The following is a 25,297-nucleotide window of genomic DNA, read 5'->3' on the forward strand; positions in this document are numbered from 1 at the left end:
CAAACCTCAGGAGATCAAGTTCAACATCCTCCTCACTGCACATCAGATCAGGTTGCTAAGGGCTTTATCCAGTCATATCTTGAGATACTCTGAAGGATGGAGACTGCCTAACCTCTCTGGGCATCCTCTTCCTCACTGGCCCTGGTTCCCCCTGACTCTGAGAGCCAGGATTTTTCTCCTTACATCCAGTCTGAAATTCTCTTGTTTCAACTTATGTCCATAGTCTCTTGTCCTCCTACCTGTGCCACAGTGAAAAGCCTGACTCCATCTTTTCACAAACTGCCTTGAAGTACCAGATGCTGTTGTGAGGCCCTCTTCCCCAAAGCCATCTCATGTCCAGGCTGAAACAGTTCTGTCTGCTAGCTTCTCCTCAGCCAGGCAGGTGTTCCAGCCCCTGACCATCTTGGTGGCCCTCCACTGAACTTCTTCCAGTTTATCCATGTCTTTCCTTGAAGAAAGAAAGGGGCAGGGGACGGGGAGGGGGCAAAACTGTATGCACTGGTTTAGATGCTATCTAAAAAGTGCTGAGTAAAAAGGAATAATCAATTCCCTTGATCCTGCTAATATAGCCCAGGATGCTGTTGGCCCTCTGCTCCTGGTACACATCACTGGCTCAAGCTCCACTCACTGTCTACCAACACCCCTTGCTTCCTCTCAGCAGGACTTCTCTCCGGCCAGTCCCCTAATTCTCACCCCAATACGGGATTGTTCCTCAATTGTCCCCCAGTTTCTCAATTCTCAATTGAATTTTTATTCTCTAAAAATCACAATACTTTTCTAGCCTCCCCTGGCTAAATTACTACCACATTCTCCATTTCTGAGATATATACGTAAGTTAAATTACCACAATGGACTCGGTTTGAAAAGATTGACTTAGCTGTCTCAAACAGTTCTAATTAAAATACTGCCATATCTGTTCACTTAGCCAGAATAAGGAGCCAGCCAGTCACTTCTACCAGTACTTCTGGACACATTTCATAGAGCCAGCAGAACTCATCTACACCTCCTGCTATCTGTCATTCATCTGACAGTGAATGGTATTTCTGCTTCCATCTGCACGGGTAGAGGGGGGAGTTAAAAGCTGTCATTACAGCTGGAATTAAGGAGCACTAATGGCTTGCCAGCCATGTTCAGGGCAGAAGAATGTAGATCTTACAGAAGACTAAAAGGAGTTGGTTTGCCCATCTCAGGGAAGTGAAAAGTGAGAGGGAGTTTATTCCACAAATAAATCATGCACAGTAAACAGCAGCATAGAGGGAAAAATTATTTAGACAATAAAACAACGCTGCTGTAAGAGCAAAGGCATAAATTTGAGGCTGGCAAGTGGAAATTTTCTAAACACGGCAGGGTCATGGCACTGTAACAAACCTCCGTTTAGGTAGTAGGGGCAAGGCGCCTAACTTTTTAAGACATGGAGAGAAATTTATCAAAGGTATTATATGGGTTGGTGACATCAGCCAAGTTGATGACTCAAGAGATCTCTTCTAGTCTTATATTGCTGAATATTTTGCATCACAATTTTTTTTTTTAAAAGTGGTCAGTGAACAATATCAAGTATGTTATTCTAATTATGAATTAAACAAATATAAATGACAGAAAGTTAACCTTAGTGCAATAAGCAATTAACAGAATTATGCTGTGACTGCAGCTGATACATAATTAACAACTGCTGCAAGTGATGTTATCCATCTAATTTGCTCAGATTAGAGTAGCATTATTCTTAGGCATGTTTAGCAAGTTCTGCAGTAATGTGCACTTGAGTGAAGTGCTCTTTACTAACGTGTTGAAATTCACAGAGCTGTTATTAGAATTGCAAATAAGATATACACCAGCATTATTTCCTCTGCCCATCATTTTCTCTTCGTTGGAACTACCCTTGACAGAAAATCAAATTGTAACAAGTCCAAAGGATGTTTGCACAAATCAAGTAAAAGTGGTGTTATATAATTAAACAGGGAAAACGTGCAAAAAATCATCCTGATGAACCAAGTGGGACTGAATTCAAAACACGTGAGTTGCTGCTGAACAAGAATCATGGAGCTTACTGGGGGACAGCGAAAAGTATTCATGGTAGAATTCACTTAAGAAAGTGTTAAGGGGAAAAATATTTTTTGAAGTATTGTGTGTTTAAGGCCCAGAACTGAAGAATATCTGATCATTCAAAGTCTAACAGAATCATTAGAAAAAATCATCATCTTTCAAGGACTGGGTCTTCAAGGTCAATACATATTGGAGTTGCAAAGTCCTTAATTGGCAATTCAAGCATATTAACTTAAAAAAGGAAGAACAAACTAGTGGTTCACAGGTGTTCTGTTCATCTTTCCCAGGATACTGGAAAATGTGGACAACTGGATAAAGTAGTAAGACATGATGAGGGCCCAACTGCCTGATAAGAAGCACACACGTCCCTGGATGAACATAATGATATGATTTGGCAAAAGTCTTTGGGGTGCGTATACCTTCCACAAACCTACCACCAATTTCTCCAATTTCATGGGTATTTATGTGGTTTTCAGGAGCACATGATCTTTCCAACACTTGTGTCTCCAAATGGTCATCATTTTCTGAAAGAGTGGCATGTTGAAATAGGACAGCTAACGTTATAGTCTCCAGCAAGCAAGGAGATTAGTGAAACATGCAGCAAAACTTTACTTACATTCAAAAAAGTAAACAGACTACAGAAGCTTCAGTTCTCCATATACAGGTGAGGGAAGGCTGATTTCCTAGGCTATATTTCCATCCTCACCTTTAGGTAATACCTGCAGCCAATAAGAGTAAAAGAAATGCTAAGCTACCTGCAATGCAAATGAACTGTGCTCCTAAAGAATATTCTTATTTGGATTATAAAGGTTGAGAATACAGTGCTTTCACGCAAGGTACAAAGGCATTTCTGAAGATTAAGGAAACTTCAAGAAAATGCTTAAGTAATCAGACAATGTTGATGCCAGATTTTCTTTAACTTGTAGAATAAAAAAATCATAGAATTTATACAATACCTTGAAATACTGAAATCTGGAAGGATTACATACAGGCAATAAGAGAAAAAATGGTTTTTAAAACTGCAGAACTGTTGACATAGAAGCGTATGAATAAAAGATTCCCTGCTCTTTGGATGACACTAATGTTTAGGTACTGGGTAAACTACATAGTAAAACAGGATTTGTAGTAGAAAAGCCTACAAGAAAAGTAAGTTTAATTTGACTATGTGGAGAGGGTTTCAAGAAGGATAAAGGCATAAAGGAAACAAAGGGACATTCTGTAGTAACCTTGAGAACTACTTTATAACTTTTGCAGCCTCACTGACTTTTTTTGGGTGAGCTGCACTTTCAAATGCTAAACTTTAGCTGGACAGTTACTATCTTTTTTGTTTTATATATATTTATGTCAATGCTACCTAATAATTCTATTCATTCTTACCTATGTTAAGTCTGTACATTTATGAGTAATTCTTAAATACAAACAAAATATACACTGGTCATTCATAAAGTTCTGAAAGACAAATTTTCTTCTGCATCCCCAATGTATTTGCATGCTGTTAAGATCCAAATAAGAGCATGTCATTTTTAGGTTTTCCTATTAAAACAATAATATCCACTGACTTCAGCTAAGACAGCATTCTTTGGTTTGCTTTCTACTTTACTAGAAACCTTATGGGTCATACCTTGGTTTTTTTCCCTTGGAAGAAACTGACAACACAGAAAATCACTTCCAGACACCAGGGACGAAAGTAGCTCCCCTTATTTAGATACAACAGGACTTTAGTCAAGAACAGAGATTCTTACAGTCTAACTTGTAGGTCTGCTGAGGCACTACATTCTTTATTGATTTTGCAAACTGCAGTGCATGCAAAATAGAAAGCAGTAAAATTATTAGGCCATCACTACTTTCTGTCCTCAGAAGCAATACTGCTACACCAGCGTACCAGATTGATACCGGCAATATCAGAAATAAAAGTATTTTATTTAATAGTTAAAAATATATAATCCCTATCTGTGTATTTTCATATGTAGACCCTGGATCAGAAACACACAGTTTGGCTAATTGTGGAGGAAAAAAGCACTACTTGCAATGACACAGCCTCTCCCACTGGGGCCACTATAAAGGCACATTGAATTATCAGGTGTACTAAAGTGAGGATGAAGCCTGGAAATGGCTCTGTTCTTTAAGTCCCTCTGTGCTTCTCTCCCTATCCTCATTTATGTATGCAAGGTAAATTAGTCTCTCCATCATCCATGATGAGGAAAAGTTGGAATTTCTATGAGAAGCACACAATTTTTTATACACCTCTTTTAGACTTAGATTTTCAGAACTCCCTTACACACCTAATCCTATAGCCATTAGTAAGGCAATAAAATGACATAAAATGAGCAAAGAGCAATAAAGTAATCATATCCCAGCATGTTTATTTAGTTGTGGTCCTTAATGACAGAGACCTTCGTACCAACTGATACCCGGAGCTGCTACTAATTCTCCTCTGTCTCAAATCCCTGGTTATCATTACTCTCAGGCTTATGTCCAGTCTTTTAAAGCCTGCTTCACACAAACTGTGAAAAAACAAAAATCACAGAAAGAAAGATTATTTTTATTAAGAAGAACAAAAGCACTTTGCAAATTCAGCCCAAATCCATTCTCTTTTAGAGCAATACTGAAAGAGTTGAGTTAGAGAAGGCAGAATGGTGGAAGAAATGTACATCAGGTCTGCCTCACCAGACAGGTACCAGCTGTGCTTCTGCAGCCCGTGCTGTGACCCCACTGGATGTGAGTTAGGGGCAATGCAAAATTTGCATAGCTGCACTAAGGTTGTATTAAAGTGTGTTAATGTGTGCCTTTGCCTCTGAGTGTCCTGTCCAAATCAGGTACATTAAATGGCTGAAACATCAAACGGGTCTTGGTGGCTGTTCTTACTAGGCTGTACACATATGCTCTAGTGGTGAGAAAGGTATTTAAAATCTAAATATGTAATTGTGAATCTGATGGCAAATCAGACTTTCCTCAAAATACTTGAGACAAGCAGTCAAATTTAAGCTGTACTAACTGTATCATATTGTGATTATTTTTACAATCATTTCTATGTTGGCCTAAAACCTGTTCCTTCAAAATACCACCTTTTCAATTTCAAAAGCTTTAGTTACCTATTGAGTATTTAAGCAGAGTTTCCTCTGTCTTTACTCCACCATTTATATTATTTTCTAAGAAGCTTTAAGAAACATAATTCCCATGAGGGGACACTGATAATCTACATTGACATCTGATTAATGCAAAAAAGTGCAATTTGATCCAGTTGTTCATAATGGAGACCAAGAACATGCAGTTGTCCTTCAGGAGAACCGATCTGATTTAAAAACAGCCAATAACAATCTACTGAAAAATCCAGGGACCAACCACTGCCCGGTGATCAGTCACAGTCACAGTTACAGTCACCGCTAAAATATAGTAACTTACTTTCGGTTTGGGTATTTCTAGTTTCACCTTTCAACTGTCCGTGGTTGTTTGGTTTTTTACTTTTTGTGAAAAATAATACATTTGATTTTTTTTAGGGTTGCCTCTTTATGTCACATAAGATGTCGCAGTCACTTTACTTTCACCTCACCCATCTGCCGTGTATGTTCATCTCCTTCCCAATGTTTTTCTCTCTCTACTTTCCCTGTCCCACTTGCTCCTTTTTGTCAATCTCTTCTCTCTTTTTGTCATTTTGTTTAATTGATTCCCTACATATAAAAATCACTAAAAATAATTAAAATATATATATCATGAAGCCAACATGACTTTAGACTACTATTGAAATTAGAGAAAAACCTTCATGGAACCACTTGTCAGGATCAAAAAATCATAATGTTTCTGAACCTGGAAAGGCCACTGTTGGATTTCTTATTACATTGTACTAAAATACCAGCAGATTTTACTTTTTCTTCTCTTAAACCTTCCTAACAGATGTTTATAAAATAACTGTGAGGGCAGTTATGCATTTCCTGTGACAATGTGAACAGGATTGGTCTTCAAATCCTTTCCTTTTTATCTGAAAAAATTATTTTGTATTTTCTTTTAAATAATTGGGGGGATATGTGTGTGTGTGTGTGTGTGTAAATTAGTGTAAATTACATTTCCCTTGCTGCATGATACACCTGTTTCATTGCTTGTTCTTCTCTTGCTCTCTCCATCTTCTCCAGACTTTTCCAGAGTTAGTCTTTTGTCAGAGAGATTGTTTTTACTGCAGATTTCAGCAGTGCTTTGTTCCTCTACTGCGAGCTCTGGGAACCTGTTCTCCTTTAAACTGGGATGAGCTGTACAAATGTGGAAGCCAAACCATAAACCAGCAACTTACGGTTAGTTAGCTTAGAATAAATAAATAGTGTGACACAGATAATATGATATGTTGCATTAATATTGTAAGCAAAACATACAACAGGTTATGCTTGCACAAGCTAGTACATGCGATAGATGGAAAATGCATATAGCTTGGCAACATTCTTCAAATAGCATGCTCTAAATATTAAAGTTGGTCAAAAATGACTCTGAGGAAAGGATTCCCATTTTCATTTGAATTTTCAAGTGTCCAGACAGTACGCTATTGTGCAAAAAATGGCTTGCTGAAATAAAAACACAATAAAAAAGAGCTATGTGTTGAATTATTTCTTGAGCTAGGATCCAAAGTAAAACACTGTGATAAATCACAGCATTTTGCTTCAAAGCAGGGGAGAACAAAACATGGACAGATAGAGGGGAAAAAAGTGAAGAAAAAAATAATGGAAGAAAACCAAAACAAAACATTGCTCCTTTCAGGATGATTGAATTTTGTTTAATCCATATTTTACTCTCTGCTACATAATTTTACGCTCTTGACAAAATGTCAGGCAATTGGAAGAGGGTTGGAAAAACATATGCAGCTTTTTGTCAGCTTTATGCCTCCCTAAATTTAGAAGACTTTTCTGAATAAAGAAACTAAAAATAAATCAGGAAAGAGTGTCAATAATGGGGTCTGAATTATCCAGCAATAAAAAAACCTGAAAACATTTTTTATATATTTAAATAGAATTTTCATAACATAAATAGTGGCAACGAGACTTGACTGGCAATGAAAAAAAAGTGATTTGTAGCTGACTTACACAGATGACCTTTTAAAAAAAAAATTACACTGCCTATATATACTGTGCCTTATTTGCTTACATGTTAAACTATTTTAAGAACTCAGTTAAAATGTGGCCAACATGTACTTTACCTAATCTTAATAGCAAAAGCTGGCACTGAAGTCTTGGATAAGCAAATATATTCACATTAATATTTACAGTTTTAGTTTCTAGAATGAAAATCAATGCCAATTTACCTGGAAACTGTAAATAAATTAACAAAATATGCAGAAAAATGAATGCCTACAGATTTATTTTACAACTTTATTCTTATCACACATACATAGTGTGCTTATGTGTATATAAAGAGATAGAAAGTTATGCAGTTTGCCTTACGGACAAGATTATGGTAGAATCATGTTTAAATACAATACAATTATCTTTAAGGAAATGTGCTAAAAAGTTAAAAAGTTGAAAAATATAAATTTATATATATATAACAGATTTAAGTCCGGATTTTGTAAGAAGAAAACTTCCAGAATTCTGTAAACTTTCACCATACTAATCCTTTGGTCATTAGAGTAACATCATCAGGGAGACCTGATAAAAATGATAACTACTACACTAAGTAAAAAATGTGTGTATGTGTATATATATACATATTTGAGTGTATATATATGTATATATATACAAATAGTACATACAAATTTTCTGAAAATGCATCCTCAAAATAATGGCAGTGAAAAATGAATAAAAAAGAGGGAGTAATTTGGTTCTCAAAATCAAGAAAATGTTAGTCAATCCAAATATGAAAAATTATTAATCAAAGTTAAAAAAAGTCCTTTAAAACTTGAGTGAAGTAATTTTTTTTCTAACTAGCTCCAGCAATAGACACATATTGAACCCAGGTTCATATTTACATCCGTTTCTGCCAACTCTTTACCTCTCCACTATGAAATAACATATTAGGTCCAGAGTTGTAGCACAGTGCAGCCCACCTGCCCAGTCAGCCAACAATATTAATCTTTTTTCTCTTTGGGAAGTTGTAACCAGTGAGGAGCAGAATGACCAACCAGCTTTTTTACAACCTCTGGATGAGATAAATCGTGTCTCACCTTACAAGCTACTCAAGACCCTGAAATTTTTCATTCTGTTACCCTTTCATGTCAGTTCTCTTATTCTTTTCAATATTACTGGGCTTGTATTTTCCTATGTTAATGAACACAGACTTATATCACTCACTCTGTCATGTTCATCAGTGAAACCATTGCTTCTCAGAGCTATGTAAAAGCAAACGGTATTAATTGTGCCAGAAGTGTTAGCAGACTAATGTTTTATCAAGCCACTGTTCTTGATTTTCCAACATATCTGCATTAAGCTAAACAAATACAATCAGACAATAAACTTCCAATATTTAACTGAATGTAGTCATAGAGTACACCACTCAGTAACCAAAACCACACACAAAACGTGCAATTGCAAAGCAGCACTACATCTGAAACAGCAACATGTGTTGTCTCCTAAATGGAACTAAGGGAAAAAGGACACAATCCCATTCAGTCTTTAAAAAAGGTATAACATTCAGGATATTTTGTTCAAACAAGCCTGTGAGTAAAGCTATCTAAAACTTTTAGTAAAAAGCAGAATTAGAAAAGACAAATTTGAGTCTAGAAATAAAGTGAATCTAGAAATAGAAGCTTGCATGAGTCTGAGGATAATCTTCAGATGATGACTTGATGGCAAGTCTGATAAAAGATCATAAAATTTTAGACAGACAAAAAAGAAATTTTGCAGTTGTTTTATGCCATAAAAGGGAAAGTCTGTAAATGTTTTATGCCACAGAAATATTTACTAATGTCTTTATAGGCTGCCATGGATTTTAGTTGAAACAGTCCATTAATTATTGGAAGACATGGTATAGAAAATATTGTGCAAAGCAGTAGCTAGTCTTGAATTTAGATAAAATTTGAGATGAGACGATATGAGATGAGATGAGATGAGACAAACAGAAATGAGAAGAAACAGTGAGATATACCAGCCTACTGATGTTCTTTTCATAGAGGATGCTCTGTCCCCACCAGCTGTAAACACTTAAGATGGTGAGCAAGGAGATCTTAGACCTGCTTACAACTCATCTTCTCACGAAAACATTAATGGACACACTGAAATGAGAAGCACACACAAACTATGAACCAGCAGAAGATCAAGTACCCCCATAAAATGGAGCTGGAGAGATTTTTCAGAAGTATTCAGGCACCTTAAGATGCAAATACTGTAAGAGAACACATGGCTCTTGATAATGGCTGGCCTCATCCTGTTGGGAAAAAGCATACTGAAAAGCATGATTCTCAACTGAAAGAACAGAAGAAGGAAGGACAGGATTGCTGCTGTTCAAAAGAGGCTGAATAAGAACAGGTATCTTGTACAGCAACTTCTCCAAACCAAAGAGGATTCCTTTTTACACACTCACACATGTAGCCACAGTATTCATTGTACCACCATTCTCAGCAAGAAAGGGAACCAGCAACCACAAACATTTATAATGTTTTTGATTACCCTGTTCCTTTTTGCTGGCAGACAAGATGATGAATTTACAGACACCGTGCAGGATAGGTAGACTGTATTTCACTAGACATCTACTTGTATCTGTTGATGCGTGAACCTCTTTGAAAATCTGACCTCAGCCAGCCCTAAGTATTCCCTAGAGAAGTGTGATGGTAAGACTTCGTATTTGCTTGACTTCTTTTGCCTTGAGCTCATCAGTTGGCAATTAACTATAAATGATTAAGGCAATCATAAATGCTAGCAGGCAATTCTTAAGAGCTCAGTTCCAGGTGAAAATGAAATCTTTTAGGAAAATAAGATTTGGAAAGTACAAACATCAACTGAATAACCTGAAAATGCCTTTTTTTTGTAGTAGACATCCTGAAAAAAGAGCCCAAGTTTGTTTTTCTGGGTTTTTTTTACTGCATGGATATGAATTTCATGGGCACTGTAAGCAGCTAAGGTGTCTAAAATACATGATAAAGTCTAATTTAAATGCTTCCAAAATAATTGAAATAACTGAAAAAACTTTAAATATTTGTAATTATTAATGAAACACATTTTTCTGCCAAATTGGTTTCCATGTATCTGAACTGCATGCAACTGTACCATCAGCCACTTTCTGCTAAGACAACACAGACAGTAGCAATTGAGAAAACACATTATACATAGCACTTAGTTCACCATGAAATTCTAGATGAGTTAATGATAGATAATGGCCTACAATTCGCGTGTGACTTATTGTAGCAAATCTCACTGATACAGCAATTCAAGCGCACTGCATCAAGGCTGCACTAAGTGTAATCGAATGGGCTTGCAGAAAAATCAGCAGAAATTACAAAACACTTAATAGAAAAGAAAGTGACATGCTTATAAGTCCCATGAACTCAGTGTTGTTTGACTGTTTTAACACATCTGTTTTATTAGGATTTCCAGCGCAGAGTTTGTGGATAAAAGAACTAAAGTGTCAGTGCTCATTAGTACCCTGCTCCTTACCCAAAGTTATTGAAATAGCTACAAAACCTGTCCAGTATCACTGTGATGGCTGCCATCTTGACTGACACTAAAATGACATGTAAAGGGTATCTTTGCAAGCTCCCTTTCAACTTTTTAAGTAGGTTAGCAGATCCACATCCAATACCTAAGATGCAGATGCATCCTAGATGTAGCCTGTGGCAGTAGGTCTACAGCAACAACAAACTTTGCAACCTCACAAATCAACGCCTTTCAAGAAGCCCTGATGAATATATTGAACAGAAATCCCAAGAATATCTGTTTCTCTGGACAAGTCTATGTGTGACTTCGTTAGCGATTTCCTTTCATTACGAAAGCTAACCTTAAACCTAATCTTAGCCCTACCCTTTGTTTTCTATCTATTAAACAATCATTAATCCAGGGAAAATCCTTCCATTTTAACCCATGATAGCATTGTTTCTTTAGGTGCCTTTTGACAAAATTTGCCCAAGGCTTTTTGGAAAATCTAACTATACTGTGGCAGTGTCAAATATCACAAGTAGAAAGCACTTCAAAGCTCCTGAGCCTGACATACCCCAGCTTTGCTACATGTTTTACTGGGATGATGTCTGGAAGGGCACCAGCCCCCTTGCTCCCCTCTCACTAGCTATGGCATTTGCTTGCTCTCTCGAGACAGGACAGAGACCAGGACACAGGGAGCACACAACACCGGGACATCCACTGAGGCACACCTACACCAGTAACATACCCTTTTCCCTATACCTAGTGACTCCTTGAAAGAATCGCAAGTTTATGCAGTGTGCACTCCCACTGCAAAAATTATTTTTATTAGAGATATAAACTATTTTTTATTCTCACTGAGCTCATACTGTACTTCTGAAGATTTCATCTGCAACCCTTTTCAGAAAAAGAAAATAAAAAATGGCATGGCATTTACCATCTTTTATGCTATTCTGGTCCTTTGATACAAGGGTATAGGGTGACAAAACAGACACAGACTGGCAAGACAGATTAGTAAATATGAATCAATCTGTCACAAAATAGTTGAAATAACAATAGCTTCAGATACCTTCCTACTTGTGAACAGCGTGAAAGTAAGGTCTGTTTTACTAGTACTATGTGCAAGAACCTAATGTGGAAAAGTTGAACAAATGAGGCAGAAAACTTTTAAGGTAGAGCAAGAAGAATCCTGGTTGCACATCTTCTGCCACCCTGCAGATGGGTCCCACACCACCACAGGAAACCACCTCGCTGCTGGTCACCCCCACAGCAGCCCAGCCACCTCTGGAGCCACCCGGCTCCAGATGGCAGCTGTCCTTCTGCAGCCACTGCCAAACAGACCAGTAATAATGGACTCACTTGAAAACAAAAAAATCCACTCTGTGATCAAAAAGCCACTGAAGTTCACGAATAATAGATGCTGGAGCACAGCCAGTAGAAATGTAGCTCATCACTAAACAAAGTCTGCATTCATCTGTGGTGGAAGGTCCATTTTTTAAATGGTGCATATTATTTAATTTTTGTCATTTGGGATGTTTAGGGAAATACTAAACCAAAGTGAAATAAAAATACACATGTAAAAGCCCAAACAGATACTAAAGAATTTGAAAGACATTTTGCTATGAAAAATATAAATAAAAAATTAGGAAACACATAATCAGGCAGAAAAGACATTGGAATAAGTTTTATCTTAAGAGATCTGGCAAAATTAGCCTATTTCCACAATAAAATATAGCCTGAGGCATTACCTTTATTTATTTTTCTCAACTATCTTTATTCACCTAATAGCACTACAAATCTGCCTGTGTAGATACAGAGATCTCATGTCATCATATTGCTCAAGTATATGCTGCTAATTAATAAACAGCAGATATAACAATTATCTAAAGCTGAATTACTGGTTTTACTTGATATTACCTGTCCATTGTCTTCAACAAAAATAAATAGGAGATACTGTTTCAGTGGAAATCTAAAGATTCAAGGCTTTTTGGACTCACTTTTAATAAATTACATGGAGTTTGATATAACATAGTTAATTCACAGACATAACAATGGGCCCTCTACAGAAATGTCAGCTTTCATAGCAATGGCCACCACTCAACAGGAAAAATGCAGTTTATCTAGATAAAGAGACTAAAACAGTTCAAACTACCTTATAAACAACAGCTCCCCTAAGAAAAGTGTGCATCAAAGTCTAACACCAATATACCATTTCTTCCAAGACCAGACATTATTTTCACCCAAAGAAAATTACCTGTAAGAGTACATCTAACAGTGCCCTCTGGTGAGAAGGTGCCCAAGGAATATGCTTTCGTTATAAGGGTAAAGAGGGAGATTTTTGTGGCAGGGCTGCTAAGTAATTCGGACAATTCCGCAAAATGAATTATGGTATCTCTATTCAAGACCAGCAATGAAGCAGTTAGGTGTTTTGAGATTAGAATTACTTCATGCAATGGGTTTATGCTCATTTTTTTAGATGCAGACTTGCATGAAGAAAGAGACAGTAGCCTTGACTAGGTGAAGATTTATGAGTGCTATAGACAGCATAGCTACTTTTATGGCTGAGAATGTAATAGATCCTAAGCAAACACTGATAAGTCCTCTATTCTTCTGAGAAGTATCCACCCACCAAGTGTCCTGACATTGGAAAGCCCCATAGTTTTGATAAGAATATAGACAAACTAACTGTAGAAAACAACTTCATTTCTTAAGGCAGTTGAAAACATTCATCAAATGTTTTGCAGGCAAGGGCTGTGTCTTCCTCCATTATTGGACAATGACCACTGCATTCTCAATCTCGCTGAAATGTGTAAATCTTACTGAAATATGTAAAATATATATGTATGTATATATACACACCCATAAATTCCATGTCTATATATCAGTATACATGCATGTGTATATATATATATACACATATAAACTCAAGTTAAAATATTAGAGAGACTTTGTCATTGGACGAAGAAGTAAAATTCTACGTTCAAAAGGTTTTATTGCCAAACACACCAGAAGGTACTTAATTAAAAAAAAACAGTTGAAACAAAGTTGTGGTGGTGGTTGAGGCCTGAAAATACCATTCTGGTCTGGTTTATTACCTGCTGTCTGGGGTGAAACCAAGAGTAGCTTTCCCAGGAACATCATGCTCCTTCATCTCTATCTCCTAGCCATCGCATCTGCTCTATCTCTGAAAGTACCATGGCAGTGATTTCTAACCTCCTCAGTGAAACCTGAACTTCAGCAGTGTTCTCATAAGGGTAGGAAGACTTAGGGACATTACCAAAGCTGTTTGTATCTATGATGTTTGTACTGCATAAGAATGAGAAAGTGAACTTAATGAAAATATTGCCCTAGTCAACTTACATATCTCTTATGACAATCATTCCTCTCACTCATATTAAATATGCCTCATCACCCTCTTGCTCTAACCATGGTGACTAATTAACTTCATGGTTTTCAAGGAAGGAACCTGGCAGTCCCACTTGGTTGTTTAACAAATAACCAGCTGTCCCCAGACAACTCAAAGGAGTCACTTCCAGCCAAGTTCCCTTGGGCCAGGTACAAACATCAAGCAGAAACCCACAGCAGCAGGTGGCAGCAAGAAGTGTGGGGGACAGGATCGGTAAAATGTCACCAGCAAATAAAAAAGCTGACTTTTACATTATTTTGCAATGTTTGGACAATTTATTATACCGAATGTGATGGCTACATCGGACATTGTAGGTCTTGATTATACTGTACAGCTCATCAGATTTATGTATTAGGCTCCTCTAATACCTTTACTTAACACCTTGCAACACGCAGCTATCAGCTTTCCCAAAACAGGAGCACTGGTACTTTCAAAGGAGGACAAGCTAATTAATTTTACACCAAAAAAATGGTGATATGTTGTAAACAGCAACAATAATTAAAATACTTTCAAAAAGTTGGAAGTTCTCCCCCCTTTGCAGAGCTTCACCCTGGCAAACAAGTGAATTGAGCAAACTCCATTTTTAAAAATCTAACCCGATTTTCCCAGAAAGCCCAATGTGGATAATGATACCAATTTGATTTATTTTGGCAAATAAAGAAGGGAAGGGGCTGTGAAAGTCAGATCTGTAGTAGAAATATTAACTTTCCTGATAATACTTAAGCAAGCACTAAAGATACTAGAGCAAAAGCTACCTTTTTATTATGGCAGCAAACAGCATTCAGCCTCATGAGGCCAACAAGCATCACTGTAATGTATGAAAAACAGAAATGGTTCAGGTCAGTTGAGGGTCTTCTCTGAACCTCAGGTGTAGGGTAAGTTAACAGTCAGCAAATTAAATTACTGGCTTTTAAACTTTCTCATGATATATTTTGTATAGTTACATAGATACTTGTAAATAGGGAAAGCTGCCAACATAAGACTTCATTCAGCAGGAAAACGGAGAGTGAAACTATTAGCGTAAGATGTCACCATTTGCTTATACAAGAGAATTAAGAACTCGAAACATTATGTTAAGCATTCCTCGCTGGTGAAGTAAGTGGTAGCTGAAAGTGCTAGGATGATAATGTGGTTATTTTCTGACACATTGATAATTTTGGTAGAGTGAAAAAAAATTATCCAGGGTAGTTGTAAACAATACTGCATGGGTGTCTAGTGGAAGTAACACAGACGTTTAAAAGCAAACAAATATGAAAAAGCACACTGCCGCAGAAAAACTGAAAATTAACAAAATGTGACAAATTTGTTAAAGTCCTTGTAAGTTCAAAGTCAATAAGATGTGACTGTAATGAACATTTTTTTGAGATACTAAAAGCAAGAATATAAAAATGTCAGAAACACTGTCCTGCTCCGGGGTTCAGCCCAGGCTTGTTCCACCTTGCTACAAAGCTCCACATTCCCTAGGGCGCAGCGCACTCCCTTGTGTGCTGCCAAGACTACTGCCAGCCGCCCTCTCCCTGAGCCTTTGTACAAGAGTTAAAGGAAGCTTTACTGAAATTAACTACTTATTAATCAAAGGCAAAATAATTCTCTCTCTCTCTCAGCCACATGAGATAGGAGGGGACAGTTATTTGGAAACTGGAGAGCCCTAGAAGCGCCTCTGACTTTTTTAGCTCAAAACAGTGCACCTCTGTCACTGCTGCGGCATGATTGCATCAAGCCAACTTTACTCTTCTGTTCACAAAGGGGGAGCTTCACATGTCTCAGATCAGTCACAACTTGCCCTACTGATTCTAAAGGGAAATGGAAGGAAAATAAATATGCTATTATTCTAGATTAAAAAAAAAAGGTGCTCTGACAGCAATGTTGCATAGTAAATAAAAAGAAATCCACTCTAATCAAATTTATTTATTATTCCTTTAGCGGTGTTACACTGACAAAAAATGGACTCTGCTTTCTTTCGGCTGTGGGATCACACTATTACGGATCCTTCAACACAAAGTTACAAGAAAAAGCAGTACGAATATTTTTTTGTTTGTTTTATCAAGTTTTTATAGTGTCTAGGTTTTCCATCTCAACTGTTCTTGTTCAAACTAAATCTAGTTCACAAAAAAAATCCCCACCTTATTTCCCTGAGAACCTAGTTATTTTATCTACCTCAACAACCAAGCTACTCTACCTTGTCATTTCAATTTTCACATATTTTCTCCTTGTGTATTAGTTCTATGATTCAATAAAATCTCATCTCTTCAGCCCACTGCCATAAACTACTGTCCGGAACAAAGCTCTCCCTCAAATTCAATCTCAAACAAAATGAAAAAGAGAAAATCACAAATGAGAAAGTGGACCGCAACCAATCCTAGGGGCCCCATTCTCACAAGGTCTGCAAGTTATTTTGCTTTATCAAGTAAACCCGAGCTACGGAAAGGTGCTATCACCTCTCTTGCTGCCAAAAGAGAAAGTGTTAATAAAAACAAGATCTTCTTCCAGGGACATTGGAGTGTCAATGTTAATCACTGATTTGGCTGAAATGCATTTCTTGATCTTAAAAGTGATTTTCAGATTAAATACAAATAACTGAAATCTTAATGTTTAAATAAATAGGGACACGGACTACCACATATCTGGTGGAATTACTATCACATATCTGGTGGAATTACTGTTGCAAAACTATGATTACTATAAATAGTAATTATTTACTGTAATGGTAACACCTAGAAATCCTTTGCGCTCATCTGAGTTTTCTCTCAGACATTTAATATCCCCAGTAACCAGGAAAGCAAGAAAAACCTTTACATGTATGTCATCTATACCGCTACACAAAGCACTGAGATACAGGTGATCTCACAGTTGAAAGAACTTTCAGAAAGGGCCAAATTTATTTTTGTTTCAAAATTTATAATATTTATTGCACTTTCCTATACAGCCTCCTAAAAGCTTTGTAATTTCAGTCTTCAACTCTCTGCATGTTTTTTTCTCCTGTTCACATGCCTTTAATAGCTTTGTATAGAACCCCACCTGCTAAAGCCTCTCTGAGAAAGCTGTAATAGCTGTAATTTATAGGACTGGATTATGAAGCTTTTCCTTCAAATGAAAATCCGGAAAACACCAAAAATAAAGCACTTACATAGCATACATTTATAAATGCTGGAATTGAGCCACTATATGCAAACCTGCAAGTTGAAAGGACTGAGCAAAGAATCAATTAAGGTTCTCTACAGTTAGAAAATGCTTTGTCATATAACAGTGGCTGGAAGTAATTCTTGCAATCAAGAACAAGCAATTGTCTGTATCCATACTGTGCCTTTGTTGAGGTACAACTAGGCAAGCCCATACAATTGCTTCAATGGAAATACATGCAAAGGGAGCTGGCACTGAATTAAAAAATTACTTTCACACAATGAAAGCATGTTTTAATAATATTTTTTTTCTTTTTTTTCATTTTTCTTCTATCACAGTGATTTTTAAATTGTGTAACTCAATTAATTCAAGTGCAGTCAGCAGAGAAATCAGCAATAGAGTGTGCAGAATTGGTGCAAATATTCCCACATGCCACACGACAGCAGTGACATACTAATAAATAGCATATTGATGCTGATGTTCCTAGGGTGTCAGTGACTATTAAAACAGTTCCATTTTGTTGAAAAGCTGTATTTAAAATTCTTTATTCAACTGCAAAGAGAAAATACTATTTATAAAGCTATTTTGTACTTCTTCAGTTGAGCTTTGAAAATGTTAGGTTGCAGTGAAAAATTGCTAGCACTTCTTTATAACTTCAAAGTAGTCTCTCTTTCTTATCAGGTTTACCCTGATGTGATTCCATAAGCATGCATGTGTGTAGAATGAGACATTAGTGAACTTCACAAGCTACAACAGATTAAAAGTAAGCCTCTAATGTGCATACATATAGACACCTTGTAATATAAAACCACAACTTTCCCATTGCTGTACTGCAGCATAAATCTGTTACTACTACTTTATCTGGAAAATGCTCATTTTTAATGTCTTAACTTTTTTTTTTTTTTTTTTTTTTAAATCTAAGCAGAAAATCCTTTCTTTGTGAACTCCTGCAAGGCTCAGTTCTGAGCCCTCTGTTCGGTTCCCTCCCAGGCCATCACCTTACTACTTCCTGAGCACTGAACCTGAGGTTATCTGTCACCTATAACCTTAACCACCACACCAGCTTCAGTGATGCTTATTTGTAGACACTTTAACACCTGTTAACATACCTCCTTATCCTTTGTCCCTGCTTTTCAAGTAAGTTCTCGGCTTCCTCTTGACTTACAACACCAAAGCCTGAGATGTGCCCAAACAAAGCATCTCTTTCATTACTTATCCCTTGTCTCTGCTCTTTCTCAACTGCTTCCATATTTCATAATTCCAGCATCAACCTGGTTCTTGTCCTCCTGCATCTCATCTGCTTGCAAACTGCTTGCTGATTACTGAAACATTCACTGTATATAAAAACTTCCTTGGCACTCAGCCAGAGTGTGCTTTTTTACCCTCAAAAAACTGTGAGGGCAACAGTTTGTCCCAGACCTAGCAACTCAAAGTTTTGCAGACGTTCCTTTTCGAAGATACTTCTACCTAGAAGTCCAACCCAAATAGTTGCTATGACCGATGACTGAACTGTGATCTTCCCGGCCATAGAACCCCAGGTGCTGAAGGTCAGTCACTTCATTTTATCCCTTCCAAACATGAGGTGGGAGAGCAAAGCCTTTGGAAATACACCCTACAGACATCTTCAAATTCCTCACCTTGGCTTTCATCTGTTTTCAATTTAGCCACATCTCTTTATTCCATAAAGCCAAGCTCTCCAGTCCTACAGATGTACAGATTGTAATCCATCCTCTAACACACAGAATGATGCTCCTGCTCCTTGCCCAAGAGTAAGTTACAAGAAAAGAATAAATTTCCTCCAGCATTAACCCCCTCCCTTTCCAAAGGATTTGCTTGGAGGAAATTACAGCAATGCAAGAAGAATGTGGTATGCCACATTTTTTCATGCTGTAACTGCCCACCAACCAACTCTATTCAATACAGAGCCAGCTGTTCTCCTTGTGCCTTTAGCAAAAGCTGGTGGATTACCCAAAAGACAAACAAAATGAAAGAAAAAAGAAAAAAACCAAACTCCCAAACACACACACACAAAAAACCCAGGCATATATGATCAGCCTTTCTACAGAAAAAAAGACCTTTGCACACTATTCTTACTTATTAATGCTAATATCTATAAGTAACTTGCACACACCTTGATTCAGCTAGGGCAAGGCAATTATGATGGACAGCTATACTAAAAATGGGAGAAAAGATATGCAATGGGAAAAATCAAGTTTTACCTTCATATAGGTCAAACACAATTTTACTTAAATAAAAATTTGCATAGTTGTTCTTTAGAGACACGCACAGGAAGTCTGAAATTAGCTGTTTGGACATAGATATCAACACAGAACAGGCATCAAGGCTCGATCAACAGGCATCATTAGGCATCAAGAAATTGCTCAGGGAATTTAAAATGTGTGGGATTCTTTCCTTCGTTACAACTAATTCCATTTCTTAACATAGCTTATTAAACCTTTTTTTTTTTTTTAATTGAAGTAATAGTCTACAGATAAGGTTCTTCCATGTGGGACATCATTCCAAGGTGTTCTAAGTGAAGTTCTTAGAAACTGAAAAATGTGTTGATCAAGATAAAGACTAGTTAAACATGTATTCAATTTTTTTTAAATTTTGCACTTTAATTTTAAATATTCTTTTGAAGATCTATTTCAAAAAACAAACCACTGAAGTATTTATTGCTTTTGGCTTTATTTTGGTGGAGATTATTCTTAAAAAATTTAAATAAGCTTAACCTAAAATTCCTAAACACTGACTGTATGTTGGAAAAAATATAATTACCTATACCTATTTAAAGTATATCTACTCTATAAAAAGTAAGAATTGTTTAATAAAGAAGTTGTTAAGGGCTTTGTTTTTTCTTACAACTGTGTCTACTATAGCTGCGTCTGCTTTGGTATTGTTTCACATTTTACTGCATGAAAAAGTAGATGTCACTGTACTTATAAGCATAGCAAATCTTATTTCTTCACACATTCATTACATATGACATTCAATATTTTTCTAATTCAAATAATTCCTATCTTCACATTTTTCTGTAGGTCATCATCAATCCCATCCCATTTATTTTATTTGGCGTAATCCCCACAGGGTTACTGCAAGGAATTGAGAAGATTCAGTATCATTAAAGGTTGCCAACTATGCATAAAAGTAAGTGACCCTTTCTCGCACTATAATCTGCTCAAAGAACTTCCAAAACACTCACTGTAAGTTTTATATAAAAGTCAACAATATTCTTCTCTCGTATGGTGTCTTTTTTCAGGAACTCAACACCTTTTGCTTTAAATGTCGACTGCTTAAGGATAGGGCCTATCTTTAAAACAATTTCTATATTTATTCACGTTGAGCATCCACTTTCTAGTCCACGATTGCACAGAATATTTAGGAATGCATTTAACCTGGTACATTTAGTTTCCAGGAAAGCAAGGTAGCAGATGAAAGAAAGGTAACAGTGGCAGCATACAGCACACCATGTATGATCACTAAGTCTCTCACGGACCGCAGTTTGCGAACCACTGATCTGTTCAACTACAAACACAAGTATTTATAGACTAGCAGATATATTTAGTGTCATAAACATCCCCTTTGGTTGGAAAAATTCAATTACATACACTGTTTAATATTAGGTGGCTGGTTTGTTTTCTTTTTCTTTTATTCTTTCTTAAATTACAAGGCTAATGAGGCATAGAAAATGATTCTAAATTAATTTAGAAAAGGATGTAAGGCTTGCTTTATGGGAAGGTTATTGATTTTAAACAGGAATCTAACTATGTCACATACTAATAACAGCATTAAATGTTTTGTATCAGGGCAAGAAGGCAAGCAACTTGCAGATGATTCACAGATGTAGTATCCACATGCTGTACCTAAAGCTTGAAATACACTATAAGTAGCTCCCACTGTTCCCAGGAAGAAGATATCCTTGTATGTACACAAGCTCATCTTGCAGTTCTAATGTAACTACACTGACTCTAGGGTCAGTGTCATCTCAAACAGTCAGCATTGGGTCTGACCCAAAATGGGTTAGAATTCTGAACTCAGTGCTGTTAGGAGCAGGACACAGAGAAAGGTGAGGATGTTTGTGTTCTTTAGCACACCAAATCCAAGCTGTGTATGGAAAGCATCTCAGCTGAAAGGGATTCCTGCAAAGAGCAGACACTTGGCATGGCACAGATTTTTCTTGGTATCTGAAAAAATATAACTTGCCTTATCAAGGATTACAGGACATGTTGAGTTCTTTATCTAGCCAAGAGCAATGGAGCATCTTTGATTTCTCAGGATCACATGCTGCATTTGTGGTGGGCACATGTATCCTTAGCAGAGAAGTGTACCATGCAATCCATTTTCAAGATTTCTGAAACATTAGTGGGTTGGTGCCAGGGCTCCCCCAATTTTCTGCTTCCAGTTGTACTGGTCTGAGGTAGAACAGAGATCTTAAATCAAAAAATAGAAATCTGTTACTTGGACCACCTAAAATTTCCAGACAAGGCAAACAAAGAAGGTGTTTTCATAGTGACTTCCTAGGGCATGCTGTCTTTCTGGGGCTTATAGTGTGTTTAGTTCTAAACTGCAGCTTCTCTACATCTATTTAACTATGTTACTTTTCCCAACTAATTAAATACTCCTGGTACCAGAAGAGTTTTTCCTTCATGACCTTCCCCATACAGCTGAGGTTTAACAAGCACCTTGTTGGCTTGAACTGCTCTACCATGCTGCTTTTCATCCTCTTACGAAAAGCAAGAGCTCTGCCTTACGAATTCAAGGCTACTAGATGCAAAAGGAGACCATAATGGGTTAAAAAGTTTGCTGCAATCTCATATATATGTTCTTCAGGCTGTTCAAAGCTGTGCTCATTTTCTACCTGCCAAGGTTTTTGCAATTCATACATGTATCTTAATTTCAGAATGCTCATTTATGTTCTCTGGTACCATAGAAACTTGGGAATGATCATTGGGAGTGTTTTTCATTTTCTATCCTCTTCCAGCTTCAAATACATCTTGGGAAATAAATTACTTGACCTACTGGATTAAAATAAGATAAAAACCCCAGTATTAAGTTCTGTACTAACAAAATTCATGGTAAAATTTCTGTTAAAATTTCAATCCCTTCCTCAGGCAGAGCCTGCAAACTGCTTAACATTTCCTTGCCCTTGAAATGTAAGCCTACTAATTGAAATTTTCCTTTTTGCTCTGTTATTAAAAAGGTCTTTATAGACTTCCTATTGGAAAGATTACTATAGTGGAGATGTTCATTCTCCTACGTACCACAAATCAACAAGATGGTAAACATAAGGAATTAGTTTCCCTCAGTGAATTTTCAAGCAGGCAAATATCCCTACTGTTATATATCCACCAAGTCAGCTCATTCTTTTTGGCAGGAAAAGAAATGAATGATTTTTGTTGACAAAACAGTTTGTTGAGGTCTTGGCTGCAATACTCTAGAACTTCAGCCTCAGCTCTCCTCAGAACTGACCATTCCTTTCAACGGGTACAGCTGAGAGGGACATGCACCCAGACCTCAGCCATGGAAGTTCAACATCCACTATATCAATGCAAGTGCCTCTGTATTTGGCAATTTAAACAACTGTCTCAACTGCAGACAAGGATATGTATTAATCTTGGCACCTTTTTTATGGGGACAATGACCTTCAGGAGAGGTGGGAGGTTAAGTGGACAAGCAGGAGGTGCTAATGCCTTAAGCTGCCTCTGTTTTGGCTCAGCCTGAGAACAGAAGTGAAATGCATCGGTCTGCGTCAGGGAACTTGTACTTCTCTGCTCTTCCTTAACGGCAAACAAGAGTATCTGGCTGAAACCTGAAAAATTTGGCTGAGGAGAGGGACACAAAATTAACCCAAAAGCTCAAACCAGACTTGTGTTCTGTGCAGCACAGAATGCACCTACATTTTTAAAAGTAGTATGGGTTGTAAATTCCTGGGATTTGGGGCTCTGGTTCATCCCACATATGTTTTACTCTCAATGCCAAGTAACAGTAGTTAATGAGATACAGACCCTGTAAAGAACGTTTTATTTGAGATAAGTTCTTTTCATCTTGGCTCACTTTAAACCGAAAAAGCCATAACCAACCAACAAACTCCACTCTTAATAGTGCTTAGCCTAATACACCTGCAATTAGCTTAATGCATTTTACATTTTTACAACTCAAACTTCTTCCCCCTACACCTGAAGCTACTTTTTGCTCTTTGGGGACATTCCAGTGGAAGATTTTTTTTTTTTCAGAGAGTGTTTTGTCGTTGATATAATGTATAATGACCTCGTTTTCCAGGCAAGCTTGGCTGTCAACACCAAACCCTTGAAGGGACTAGTCTGTATTCCTGTAATTTATCTAGAAGATTCTGAACTGAAACATATCAGGATAAATCTCCTATTAACACCGCATGCCTTCCTTTGCATTTTCCCCCCTCTTACTGTCATGGCCAAAGTTATTCATATTACTATGACCAAATCTAAATTTCTGCCTTAAACTTATGTCAGACCAAGTTCTGGCACTTGAAAACTGAAGTAAATTAAAACCCACTGTCTCTAAGTGTCCCTAAACTACTCATTAAAATTACATGTTTAATACTAATATAAAGTCACTGAAGCTCAGTCAGTCAGATAAAATGGGAAAAAAGACAGTTAAAAGCAATAATATAGGGTAAAACATTGCAAAACACGAACTGAGACAAGACGCTTAGAAGACATTAAAGCCTCTTTAAAAATGCGAATAATTTTGAATTCGGACATGAAGCCAGGAATATCAGTGTTCTCCCAAAAGGCAAGAAAGGTATTTAGTAAGGATAATACATGCCTATTATGTAGGTAGCATCTACCAGCAAAATCAGAACTAGCAGTAAAAGCTATGCATTGCTTTCACTGTTCATAAGTAAAAAGCCTACTTCCGTTTTTGTGAGGACAAAAGAAGAAACACGGATCAAAAGGTAACAGCCCGGAAACCATACACAACCATCAATGTACAGGATCAGTATCCCACTCAACAGGGTCACTGCATGGCTACCAGACAGTCCAGCAGAAAAGACTGTTTTCAACTTGTCTAGCAGTTGGGAGCAAGGAAGTAGTAAACAGGTGAGGTATTTAGCAATTTGGTGAACAAAATCCTATCAATTTCCAAAATTATAATTTTACCCTTGGAATTACAAAAGCAGGTAAAAGCCAACACTGACTACATCTGTCAGGTGCAGAGAGAGGACAGTGAGCATGTATTAATGTGCAATCGCAGCGTGGTCATCATCTTAATTCTCCGAGTAGTGTCTAGACCTCTACTGAGAGAATTTCACCTGCTAATGTAGTCAGTCTGACATTTCCTTGCAAAAGGAATAAATATTATTATCCTGAAGGGCACAGCAAAAGATACTGTCTGCAAGACACTTTGGGATGTGATTCTGAAACAGGTGGTTATCAATAAGGATCATCTTTCTCATCTTAGTCATCAATCTGGAAAAAAGAAACTGTGTAGCTGCAGGAGACACAAAAAGTTCCTGAGATACATGAGGCCACATGGTGGTTGCAGTAAGCAATCTTCAAGCATCTGGACCAGCTCTGAGAGTATGAACTGATCCCACTCAGTGCTCAGTGCTGATACTTAACATATTAGCAGTTAATGAAGAAATGTCTTATTTAACAAAGAAAAAGGGAAATTCAAATCTGCGCAACTTTCTGCCAGTGAGGCCTATTTTGGTTAGCAAGCAACTGGTTATTGATGGAAATTGCCACTGTCTCAGACAGGTACAAACAAGGCTGGTGTAGCCTAGCAACCTCATACAAAAACGATTCTTGACGAGAGGATGCTCGCTGCAACATCGCCATAGATGCACGATGAACTGCAAGCAGAGTCGTATCTGTCATTTCTTGGAGGCTCGATCCCCCTCTCCCACCTGAGCCGAATCCCTGTGTTCGGGCAGGTACATACACATCAAAAAATACTCCTCTGTCAGAGAATCAGAGAACTAAATACAGATCAAGACCCAGAAGTCCAGGGGCAAACTTTCCCATGCTAAGGGTAGACAGTGGAAACAGCACTACTCGTACAGGTCTATTGCAGTTGGCTTCCCAGATAAACAGGAAACAAGGAAAATTCATGCAGCACCTTATATACTGCCGACTGGTAACGTATGTCCTTGTTGCCTGGATACCTCTAGTGAATTACCAAGCAAGGGTGCGAGTCTTTTTGCTAG

At 37.3% G+C, this 25,297-nt stretch overlaps 1 protein-coding gene across 4 annotated transcripts in view; it reads right to left on the reverse strand.

The window, feature by feature from the left end:
* HNF4G (hepatocyte nuclear factor 4 gamma) overlaps positions 1-25,297 on the reverse strand; it is a 61,047-nt gene that overhangs the window by 31,839 nt on the left and 3,911 nt on the right. The window contains exon 1 of one of the 4 annotated variants that reach the window (XM_055705707.1): positions 2,460-2,533. The exons of the other annotated variants lie outside the window; for them this stretch is intronic. The gene's annotated coding sequence lies outside the window, so the exon portion shown is untranslated. Of the gene's footprint in view, positions 1-2,459; positions 2,534-25,297 lie in introns of those variants that run through there. 4 annotated transcript variants of the gene reach the window in all.

This window comes from Falco cherrug, chromosome 3 (assembly GCF_023634085.1).
Source record: "Falco cherrug isolate bFalChe1 chromosome 3, bFalChe1.pri, whole genome shotgun sequence".
NCBI lineage: Eukaryota > Metazoa > Chordata > Aves > Falconiformes > Falconidae > Falco > Falco cherrug.